The 10,995-nt window shown below is 39.8% G+C and overlaps 1 non-coding gene across 1 annotated transcript; it reads right to left on the bottom strand.

Annotated features, from left to right (window-relative positions):
- Window positions 1-2,514: 2,514 nt before the first annotated feature.
- On the bottom strand, window positions 2,515-2,622 carry LOC132176777 (small nucleolar RNA R71). Its single transcript, XR_009439634.1, has one exon. It is a non-coding gene; the product is annotated as a small nucleolar RNA R71 (small nucleolar RNA).
- Between the last annotated feature and the right edge of the window lie 8,373 nt (window positions 2,623-10,995).

Genomic DNA, 10,995 nt, shown 5'->3' with positions numbered 1-10,995 from the left:
TCTTTTATTTTAATTATGTATAACTAACTCTTTAGGAGGGCTAGATTGAAACCCTAATTATTTTTATTTAATATTTCAATATTGGCGCCTTTGTGATAATCATATTGTCTTGCTTAACTTGATTAATTCCTATTTTCTTGAATTCCTAATATGTATGTGATTGGCCATTATATGCATGTGGTATGAATTAGTTAATTAAATCAATTTGGATGATCGAGTCTTGGGTTTAATAAGAGTAACAAAAGAAATCCACACCGGGTTCTTGAGTTAATCAACATGGGGAACCGAGAATAGACACCCACGCCCTAGGCCTCATGTGTTTGTCGATATCCATAGATTTATGCTTTCTTAAAGAACAACTTAGTAGATACCCAAGCTAAATTGCTATGTGCTAAAATATTCATATTTTAGCCCTTAACTTACATTTGTTAAACCTTTAGTTTCGGATAATTTATGCCATTTTAGTTCTTTTATAAGTTTTCTTTGTTTTTGTAGGTTCTTGAAAGAAAAGGAAGCAATCTCAGAAGTTTCGGGCTTAAAGAGCGGTTTTGAAGAAAATTGGAGGATTTGGTAGTGCGATCGATCGCAGGGGAGCTACAATCGAGTGCACTACAGGCAAAGACCACGAGCGCAAGGTACCCACAATCGAGTGCCCAGCACAAGAGAATCGATCACACACAGGCTGTGATCGAGTGCACCCGTGCGTGATGAGCAAGTCAGCCACCAGGCTCGATATGTAAAGTGTGATTTCTTGGGTTTTGTAACTTTGTGCGAACTAAGGCTCAAACCCTACAATTTTTAGGGTTTCTAGAGTACTTAGGCTTATAAATAGACCCTTAAACCTCTAGAATAGACACACAATTTCTAAGGAGAAGAATTGGAGCTCTTCAAGTTCAAGTTTCGAGTTTATTATTTTCCTTTCTTTTTATTTTATGAAGATGTTTAACATCAAATTCATGTGTAACTAATTTATTTAGTAGGATAGATTGAAGCACTAGTTATGTTTAGTTAATATTCAATATTGGCGCCTTTGTGATGATCATGTTGTGATATTTAACTTGATTAATTCCCGCTTTCATGAATTCCTCATATGTGTTTGCCTGATCAACATATGTATGTGGTATGGACTAGTTAGTTAAATCAATTTGGATGACTGAGTCCTGGGTTTAATAAAAGTAACAAAAAAAATCCACACCGGATTCTTGGGTTAATCAACATAGGGAACTGGAAGTATACACCCATGCCCTAGGCCTCATGTGTTTGTCAATTTCCACAGAGTTATGCTTTCTTAAAGAACAACTTAGTATACACCCATGCTAAATCCTTTAAGAAAGAAAAGAGTTAGAATATACACCCATGCCCATAGGTTGACAAACATTAGATATACATAACATGATCAAAACATTGGCATACTGTTATATTATCTAAATATAATTAGTGGTGGATATCGAAGCCCTACCTTTTTATTATTGTCAACTCAAAATCAATCTTTGTTTTATTTTACTTTTGAAATATATTTTAAGCAAAATTTAGCAATCCTCGTGGGAATGATCCCGTACTTGTATCATATACTACTATGTTGACCTTGTACACTTGTGGGTAAAACGTACAATTATTTTCCTATTAATTTAGGTAGATATTTGCACAACAAGCTTTTGGCACCGTTGCCGGAAATTGCAGCAAATTTTGTTTAGAATTATTTTCATTTATCTTTGTTATTTTAGTGATAATTTTCAATTTTCAATTTTGTTTTTATCAAAAAATAAAAAAATATTTTCCATTTTTCTTAATTTTCCTGTTTTCTGTTTTGTTTCAATTTTGCAGCACCAGCATTATGTTAATGCGATCAAGTGGAGGCCAAGTGCGATCGAGTGTATTGCGATTGAGCCCATTAACCTGTGATCGAGCGCAGTTCCAGGGAGCATCCGGACAAGCAGCACTGAAGCTGCTTTGACCTGCAGGGGCAATTCAATTTATGCAGGGTCATCGATCTCAAGATTCAACCATCATTCCACTCAATCCCGAAATTGAGCGAACAATTCAACAAAGGCCTAGAGACAAAGAAGAAAATGAAGAAGTTGAGGAAACAATGGAAGATTTGCAAGAGAACCCACCAATAGTGCCAAGACCACTAATGGCAAATCCACCACCGGTTCGCCGACCGATGAAACAGGCTTTCATCCTAATGAACCTCAATGAACCATCATGCATAGCCTATCAACCAGAATTGGAAGGCAATTATTATATTTCTCCTCAGATACTCAATGCATTGACACACTTCAAGGGCATAGCTACTGAGGATCCTAACTTGCATCTTAAGGAGTTCTTTGATTTATGCAAGCTGTAGCACATCTAAGGCCTAACTCCGGAGAGACTCAGGTTTGTCCTCTTTCCCTTTTCTTTGAAAGATAATCCTAAACTGTGGTATAATTCTTTGCTTGCATATTCCATCCATACCTGGGAGGAATTAGGCACCAAGTTCCTAAAGAAGTTCTTCCCAGCTCAAAAGACTAGACAATTTAAAAGGGAACTTCAAATGTTTCAATAAAGAGATGGAGATCTTTTCTTTGAGGCATGGGACCACTTCAATGCATTGCTCCTAAAGTGCCCACATCACAATATCCCTCAAGATGATCAGGTACAAATTTTTTATGAAGGGTTAGATGACACTAATGGAAAAGAGTAGTGAGGAAGCCATGGAGCTCTTCGAAAGACTAAGGGAGCATTTCCAACAATTTTGTTCAAGAGGAAGGCGAGGAGTAAAAGGTAAAGGCGTGTATGAAGTGAACCTCAATGGTGGATCTCCAAATCAGATGGCTGCTGTGGAAAGAAAGCTGGATATGATTGTTAAAGCCATGACTGCTCAGAACATCTCACCTATTCAACAGGACACACAAATCCAGGTATGTGCTATATGTTCTCATTTTGATCACACTACTGAGACGTGTCCTTTATCTCCATATGCAGATCAAGAAGAGGCAAATTATGTGGGACAAAACCATTACCCCCTCAAGAACAATCCATACTCCAACACGTACAATCCAGGGTGGCGCAACCACTCCAATTTCTCATGGAGTAACAATCGGAATGCTCTAAACCCTCAAGGACAGCAGAGGAGTCCCCAACAAGCAGTCTTACCAGTTCAAGAGCCAAAGAAGAATGACCTGGGGAGTATTGTACTTCAATTTGTCATTGCGCAACAACAAACCAATGCCAAGCATGACTAGTCCATTCAAAGAACCAAGCAAGCTATCCAAAGATTGGAAGTACAAATGGGACAAATGGCAAAGGAACTGAGTGAAAGGAAGCAGGGTGAATTTCCATCCCAAACAATACCCAATCCAGAGGGTCACCAGCAGTTGAAAGCAGTCATAATTCTCAGAAATGGCAAGGTCATAGGAACTGAAGAGACACCTCAAGCATCCCCAGATGAAGCCTCAACTTCTAAGGTAAGTAAAATGGAGAAGGTGAATGCACCACCCTTCCTTCAAAGGTTAGTAAAGCCAAAGAAAGAAAAACAACTCATTGATATTTTTGAAACCTCAAGGAAAGTGGAGATTAGCATTCCTTTATTAGATGCAATCAAACAGATTCCTTCATATGCTAAATTTTTAAAGGATTGTTGTACTAATAAAAGGAAGTTTCAGGAGCATGAGACAGTGGCCATAACAGAGGAGGTAAGTGCAGTTTTGTTAAGAAAATTACCACCAAAGCTAATAGATCCAAGTAATTTTACCATTCCTTGCAGGATAGGAGACCATCTGTTCGAGCATGCATTGCTGGATCTAGGCGTAGGGGTTAATTTGCTGCCTTACACTGTATATGAAAAGCTAGATTTGGGGGAGCTTCAACCAACTTCGATCACCTTACAATTGGCAGACAGAAGCATCGAAAGACCAAGAGGTATACTTGAGGATGTTTTGGTAAAGGTAGCTACATTTATTTAATCTGCTGATTTTATTGTGTTGGATGTGGAAGAATCCCCTATGCCATCACCTATACCTATTATCTTAGGAAGACCCTTTATGAGAACTGTTGATACTATAATAGGTGTGAAAAAGGGTACCGTAAGTATGAAGGTGAATGGTGAGACAATAGAGTTCAAAATATTCGATGCATTGAAATTACCCCATGATGATTTAGAGTGTTTTGATGTTTGTATGATCCAAGGTCGTAGTGAGCCATTTTGCAGAACCAACATAATGATCCATTGAAGGCCACCCTCACTCATAAGTTCAAAAGGCAAAACATTAGGCCAATCTACGAAGATGTTACTGAGGACATCATTGAAGCAGAGCACCCCGTTGGAACCTTTCCACCATATCCAAGTGCTAAGAGGAAGTTGCAGGTACAAGAACTGGATGAATTGAGGTATGAAGCAAATGAGGACACCAAGCTCCACAAGATTAGACCCATGGCTTATCATCATAAGAAGCGTGTCAAGAAGGAGTTCTATATGGCACAGAAATCGCTAACCTATAAAGTAAGTCATGTCCTTGCACCACCAAGTGCACTTGAGCCACAGTCAATGGAGTTCACTTGCCTCTCCCCAAACTAGTAGCACTGAAGCTACTAGTAGAAGCATTTGAGCAGTCCAGGAGCTCAAGTGCATCTAGTCAGCAGTGGTACTGAGGCCACCAAAGGTGGTACACTTCTCTATCTCTTAATTTCATTTCCATTGGGTCAATTTCTTTACTTTACATAATTTTCTGTAATACTTTTAGTGTTCTTACTTATCTTTTGTGTTTTCTTTTTATTTCAGAAAGTTACTGTACATTTTGCATTTTTATATTCAAAAAAAAAATTACATTCTGTCACTGCGATCGACCGCAACCTACATGCAATCGAGCGCAGTTCTCAACTTTTGGTTACGTTACATTCTGCCAGTGCGATCAAGCGCACATCACCCACACACGCACACCACTACTTGAGTGCGATCGAGCGCACCTTGCATACGATCGAGCTCACTCAGGCAGAAGGCCATGTGACCTATTTTAGGTCACTTTCCCCCATTCCCCCCATCATTTTCTTCCCTGTGCCGTATGCCCACCTACACTCTCACTTCACTCAACCAGCACACCATCGCTCTCCATTTACTTCCATCGACCACCACTCACCACTACTGCACCCCCACAACACACCGCACTCTCCGGTCACCACTTTCCACCACACGACACACACAACCATTTCCTCCTTCACATATCACCACCCCAACTTGGCTTCCCCCCCCCCCCCTCAACCTCCATTTTTTTTTCTTCATAATTTTAGCAAATTGTGGGTGTTTTTCCACCCACATTTGCTCCTGTGCTTGGATTTACCTTATTTTGCAGGGGGTTTGGGCAGTCGTTGCTGTGCTTTTGAAAACTTGGTTGTCCCATTACACACCAAGTGTTCGACAGAATTCCCGAACCAAGCTCACCATGCCGAAAACTCAAGCTTCATCCTCTTGGGGCTCTGATTCCCAAGCCATTTCCTCCCCACCCACTTTTGAGGAGTGGGAGCTGCTGTTTGAAGCAGTTTTTGCCATCCGAGAAGATTTCCAACACCTTGAGGCTACTAATGGGCGGTCGCAGAGTTCAAGTGTCGGGGGCTCAAGAAGCTATTCAAGCCGGTCACCTCCACTATAGACAAAAAATTGGTGACCGAGTTCTATGCACAATTGTCTCATGACTGCAATAGGATGGCTACCCTATCTTCCACAGTGCATGGCCGAGCTATTGAAGTGACAAAGGCTGACATTGCCGCTGCACTCCAATGCAATGATGGGCACCCTCTAGAAGAAGCGCAGCTTGCAGAGCAACCTCCCAGATTTTATGTGGCGGAGATTATTGAAGACATGTGTCAAGGGCAATATGCTAACACACACCATAATGTCGGAAGCTGGTCCAAGCTACCTCCCCAGCTCTGGTTTGTGGACTCTATTTTGCACCGCAATGCCTTTCCCCATGTTGTTACAAATATCTACCTAAACTAATAGGCAAATAATTGTATGTTTTACCCGCAAGTGCACGAGGTCAACATAGTAGTATATGATACAAGTACAGGGTCATTTCCTTAAGGATTGCTAAATTTTGCTTAAAATAAATTCAAAAAATAAAACAAAACAAAGATTGAATTTTGATTTGATAATAATAAAAAGGTAGGGCTTTGATATCCACCACTAACTATATTTAGATAATATATCAATATGCCAATGTTTTGATCATGTCATGCATACTTCATGTTTGTCAACTTAAGGGCATGGGTGTCTACTCTAATTCTTTTCTTTCTTAAAGGATTTAGCAAGGGTGTCTACTAAGTTGTTCTTTAAGAAAGCATGAATTTTGTGAAAATCGACAAGCACATGGGGCCTAGGGCATGGGTGTCTACTCCCAGTTCCCCATGTTGATTAACCCAAGAACCCGGTGTGGATTTCTTTTGTTACTTTTATTAAACCCAGGATTCGGTCATCCAAATTGATTTAACTAACTAGTCCATACCACATACATATGTTGATCATGCACACACATATGAGGAATTCATGAAAATAGGAATTAATCAAGTTAAATATCACAACATGATCATCACAAAGGCACCAATATTGAATATAAACTAAACATAACTAGGGCTTCAATCTAGCCCTACTAAATAAATTAGTTACACATAAGTTTGATGCAAAACATCTTCATAAAATAAAAGAAAGGAAAAGAATAAACCTGAAACTTGAACTTGAAGAGCTCCAATTCATCTCCTTGGAAATTGTGCCTATTTTAGATGTTTAAGGATCTATTTATAAGCCTTAGAAATACTCTTAATAACCCTAAAAATCATAGGGTTCGAGCCCTAGTTCAAACTAAGTTACAAAACCCTAAAAGTTGTACTTTCCATATCAAGGTTGGCGACTGACTTAAACATCACGCACGGGTGCACTTGATTGCAGCTCGTGTACGCTCGATCGCAGCTTCCCTACAATCGATCGCACTACCAGAGCCTCCAAAATTTCCCAAAATAGCTCTTTTGTGCTCAAGACTTCCGAAATTGCTTCCTTTCCTTCCAAGGACCTACAAAAACAAGTAAAACACATAAAAGAACTAAAATGACATAAATTAACCAAACTAAAGGATTAACACATGTAAGTTAAGGGCTAAAAATATGAATATTTTAGTACTTAACACACCCCCAAACTTACATATTGCTAGTCCTTTAGCAATACAAAACTAAAAACTAAATGGAAAACTTAAAACATAAAGATAAATCCATCTTTCGTGGGATGTACAATTGCATTTAGCATATGTAACAAGCCTTTTTAACCTCTAGAAATTCCCTAGAGGATGAGTGGAGTCTTGTGAGGGTTTTCCAGGACTGTTACCCACAAACATCATGCATAGTTCATGTTATCCCCAAAAAATTAAAGTATCACTTCAACATCATGATTTTCATTCATTAATAAGCTTAAAATAATGAACTCCATCTTCACAATGAATTGGAATCTCAAAGTTCAATTACTTACAAAGGACATGCTAAAACATCACAAGTTTGAAAATAGTGTTAAGTGAACTAGCACAAAATTATGAGGCTTCCAAGTATTTCCAATGTGCAATGTCTCCATATCTCAAAGTTCACTGAAATCCTTATTAGAATGAACAACAATGGCATATTTCTTTTTTTCCTTCTTTTTTTTTTTTTTTTTTTGGTCAGGTTGTGCAATGTTTGGTTCCCTTAAGCTTTCTAATTGACCCATGTATCGAGTGTTAAGTCAATGACTCCCAAACCAGATAGTTTTAGGGCATTAGGTGTAAAACACCCCTAAGGACCTACTAACTCAAGTAAAAAAGGCTACAAAACCAAACTAACCATGACATTAACCAAATCAAAATCTTTCACCTTTTGACATGAACACTCAATGCTTTGAGGCAAGAGGTCCAGTTACTTAGTGAAAAGCTTATCAATGATTATTATTATTTTTTTATCACAAATATATATGTCAAAGTATCCATCTAATAAATTATCCAGTTTCATCCAAGAAATAGAAACACATACACCAGACTTCATGTCATACCTCACAAATTATGTGTTAATGTGCTTGTGTGATCAGATCAAACATGTGATTTCTCAACTGTCCTAAGTAAGTAACCAACTAACAAATTCTCTCGTCAGATCATATGTTCATAATTTTAAGCTCGCTGATGAATTCAAGCCACAATTCTTTCAGATTAACCAAATTTTTATGGTAAACATGAACATGCATAATTTTTTTCTTTTTCATAAACAATAAAAAAAAAAAAAAAAAAAAACTAGGACAAAGTGTGTGTAAAGTGTCTCCCATACCCCTAAACTTGAATTACACATTGCCCCCAATGTGTCTATAACATGGAAAGAATTTACCCGGGAGATGGACAAACTATTTGGAATAGTATGGCTCATAGCATACCCCCAAACTTGAATGGAAGCACACTTGTCCCTACAAAACACTAAAGTAACCAAGGAAAATAAAAAAAAAATAAAAATAAAAACACAAGAAAATAAAACAAACAAACAAAATAAAAAGGATATGATGTGGGGTGCCTCCCATGAGCGCTAAGTTTAACGTCTTCAGCCAGACTGTGGAACTTTAAACTTGAAGTACCAGTCTTTTCTTCTCTTGCACCAAAGGGAATAAATCTTTTCTATTGCAAGGTGATTCCAAATGTCTATAGATCGGGGAGGACCACTTTGAGTTTTCTCAAACAGTTTCTCATCCAGTGGGGAATCATGAACTGGAATAAAGTAGGAAGAAAACTTAGGGAGCTTCTCTATCTTGATGTCCTCAATTTGCTCATGTGGTAGCTCAAATAGACTTCTCTCTTAGCCTCTTGGTGTTTCATGAATAAGAGCTAATGGTGAAAAAATCTTAGTGCTTTCTTCTCTTTCCAGACGTGGCTCCTGTGGAACTTCGGTTTGCTCCTCCTTCCCCTCTTCCACTTGATTTTCAGCCACCTCTTCACTCCTCAACGTGACAGCTTGCTCATGATAGTAGGTGCACTCTTCCTCCATGTAGTGCTCATTAGGATTGGCCACCAACTGACTTTGACACACTTCTTCTTTGAGGATGTCTGATATTTACTTGAGATGAGCCTCTATCCTTTCAAATGATTGCATGCGGGAGTTCTCCCTTCTTTCAAATGATCGATTTCTTTCCTCCATTTGGCTAAGATAAGCAGAGATTATTTCTTCTGAGCTGGCATGCGCTTCTTCTAAGGCAGGACTCACTCCTTCTAAGGCAGACCTTTTTGGAGGAGGTGGTTCTTCTTGGTATTGTTGAGGCCAATCGATGGGAGATGGCTCCTCTTCTTGAGCTTCTATCTTGAAAATGGATAGCTACAAACTGGGGCTAAGACAGGAATAGGAATTGTTGATGCAGTTTCCAGCATGGTGAATCCAAGGGGATCTGACTCTTCGAGTTGTGCCTCTCATGAGTAATCTTTCTGTAAGTCTTGTGGCAAATCTACAAAATGAAGCACACATTAAGAGGTTGTGCCAGGTGTTCGCTGGTGGTTCCTCCTCCGATGCTTAAGTCAGTATGTGTATAAGTCTAGTATGCGAATTCGTGGTCCTTCAAACCTTCGGAATGAGGCCTTTTATAGTTGGGCATGCGGAGGTGGTTATGATGGCCGAGCGGAAGATTTGGGATCTGGTCATAACGGCAGGAAGCGTTAATGCTCGCGCTCCTTCTCTTTATGACTGATAGGAGTCTGTTACGTACATTGATCCGATGATTGCATGTACCTGTGAGGTGGCTTTAAGAGCAGGATCATAACCGTCCCGAGTATCTTGCCTGGAGTGGGTTGCCTATGTATTCAGACGTTAACTGCGGGAAGTTCACAGTAATCCTATGCTCGGGTTTTGGCTATCCGAGAACGCATGGGATGACGTCATATTCACTGTTTTGCATCGGGCGCCTTGGGTGGGCCCAGCTTTCTTAGGCTCATGGGCCCTTGGCTCGTGGGTTTGGGATGATCCGTGGGTTCAGGCGCCGGGTTTATGTGTAATAGTTACCCACCAAATTCCTTCTGCCGAGACTTCAAGAGGAGAGAATTCAAACCTTTGAGCTTCTGTTGGTTGGACCGTTCAAGTGTCTTTCCATGCCCGGTTCCCTATAGCTGTTTTTCTTGGTGTCTTAACCATTTATGGAACTTGACATTCGCATGTCCCGGATATTCCGAGATTTATTGCAATCTTTATGGTTTTCAAATCTTTTGTCCTTATTCACGTGAATGTGCCGTTGCTTGTCCACATGTTCTACTAGACGTGATTCAAAAGCTGACGAAACGAATTTTGATGCGTGAATCGGTGCTTATGGTTGCATTTTTCAAAGGGAGAGTTGGCTCAAGTCTCTTCAGTTCAAGCGTGACTGAAGGCTCATCATGTTCTTGACTTAAATGCCTTGCACCTTGTCTGAGTTATCTTCCCTATAAAGGTTTCGCCACCGATCTTTGTTGTTCAAGCCTTCTAGATTTCCCTCTGTTTTCCAAATCTTAGAGCATTTGATTTTTCTAGTTGTCATGTCTTCTTAGAAGCTTCCAAATTAGGTTGACTAAATTGCTGATGAGCAACCATCAGAGATTCCTTTGGTTCGTCATTCTGGCAGCTCTTCAGCCAGAGTGCTTCCGATCGGCGAAAGGTCTCCTTCATCTTTGCGTTTAGATTTTGCGTGCTAGCAAAGATCTACTTCTCGGTGGAGGATAAGAGGGTGCTCCGTCATAACTATGAAATACCCTCATCAGTTTCGCTGCAATTTTCGGACGGCTCAACTAGAATGGTTGGAGGTCCCCGAGAAATCTGCGTTCATGAAGGTATGTTCATGGCAAGAGTTCGTCTGCCCTTCTCTCCTATAGTGAGAGAAATGTTGTCCTTCTTGAGGGTAGCTCCTACACAACTTATGCCGAACAGCTGGCGCTATTTCATGGCCACCCTTCTGTTGTGGCCTTTTGTGTTCCCAGGGAAGATCCTGTCGATCCCCAAATTTTTTAATATATT

Source organism: Corylus avellana, chromosome ca3 (genome assembly GCF_901000735.1).
Source record: "Corylus avellana chromosome ca3, CavTom2PMs-1.0".
Taxonomy (NCBI): Eukaryota; Viridiplantae; Streptophyta; class Magnoliopsida; order Fagales; family Betulaceae; genus Corylus; species Corylus avellana.
The sequence above is the reverse complement of the archived record's forward strand: the minus strand, read 5'-3'. Positions and strand labels throughout refer to the sequence as shown.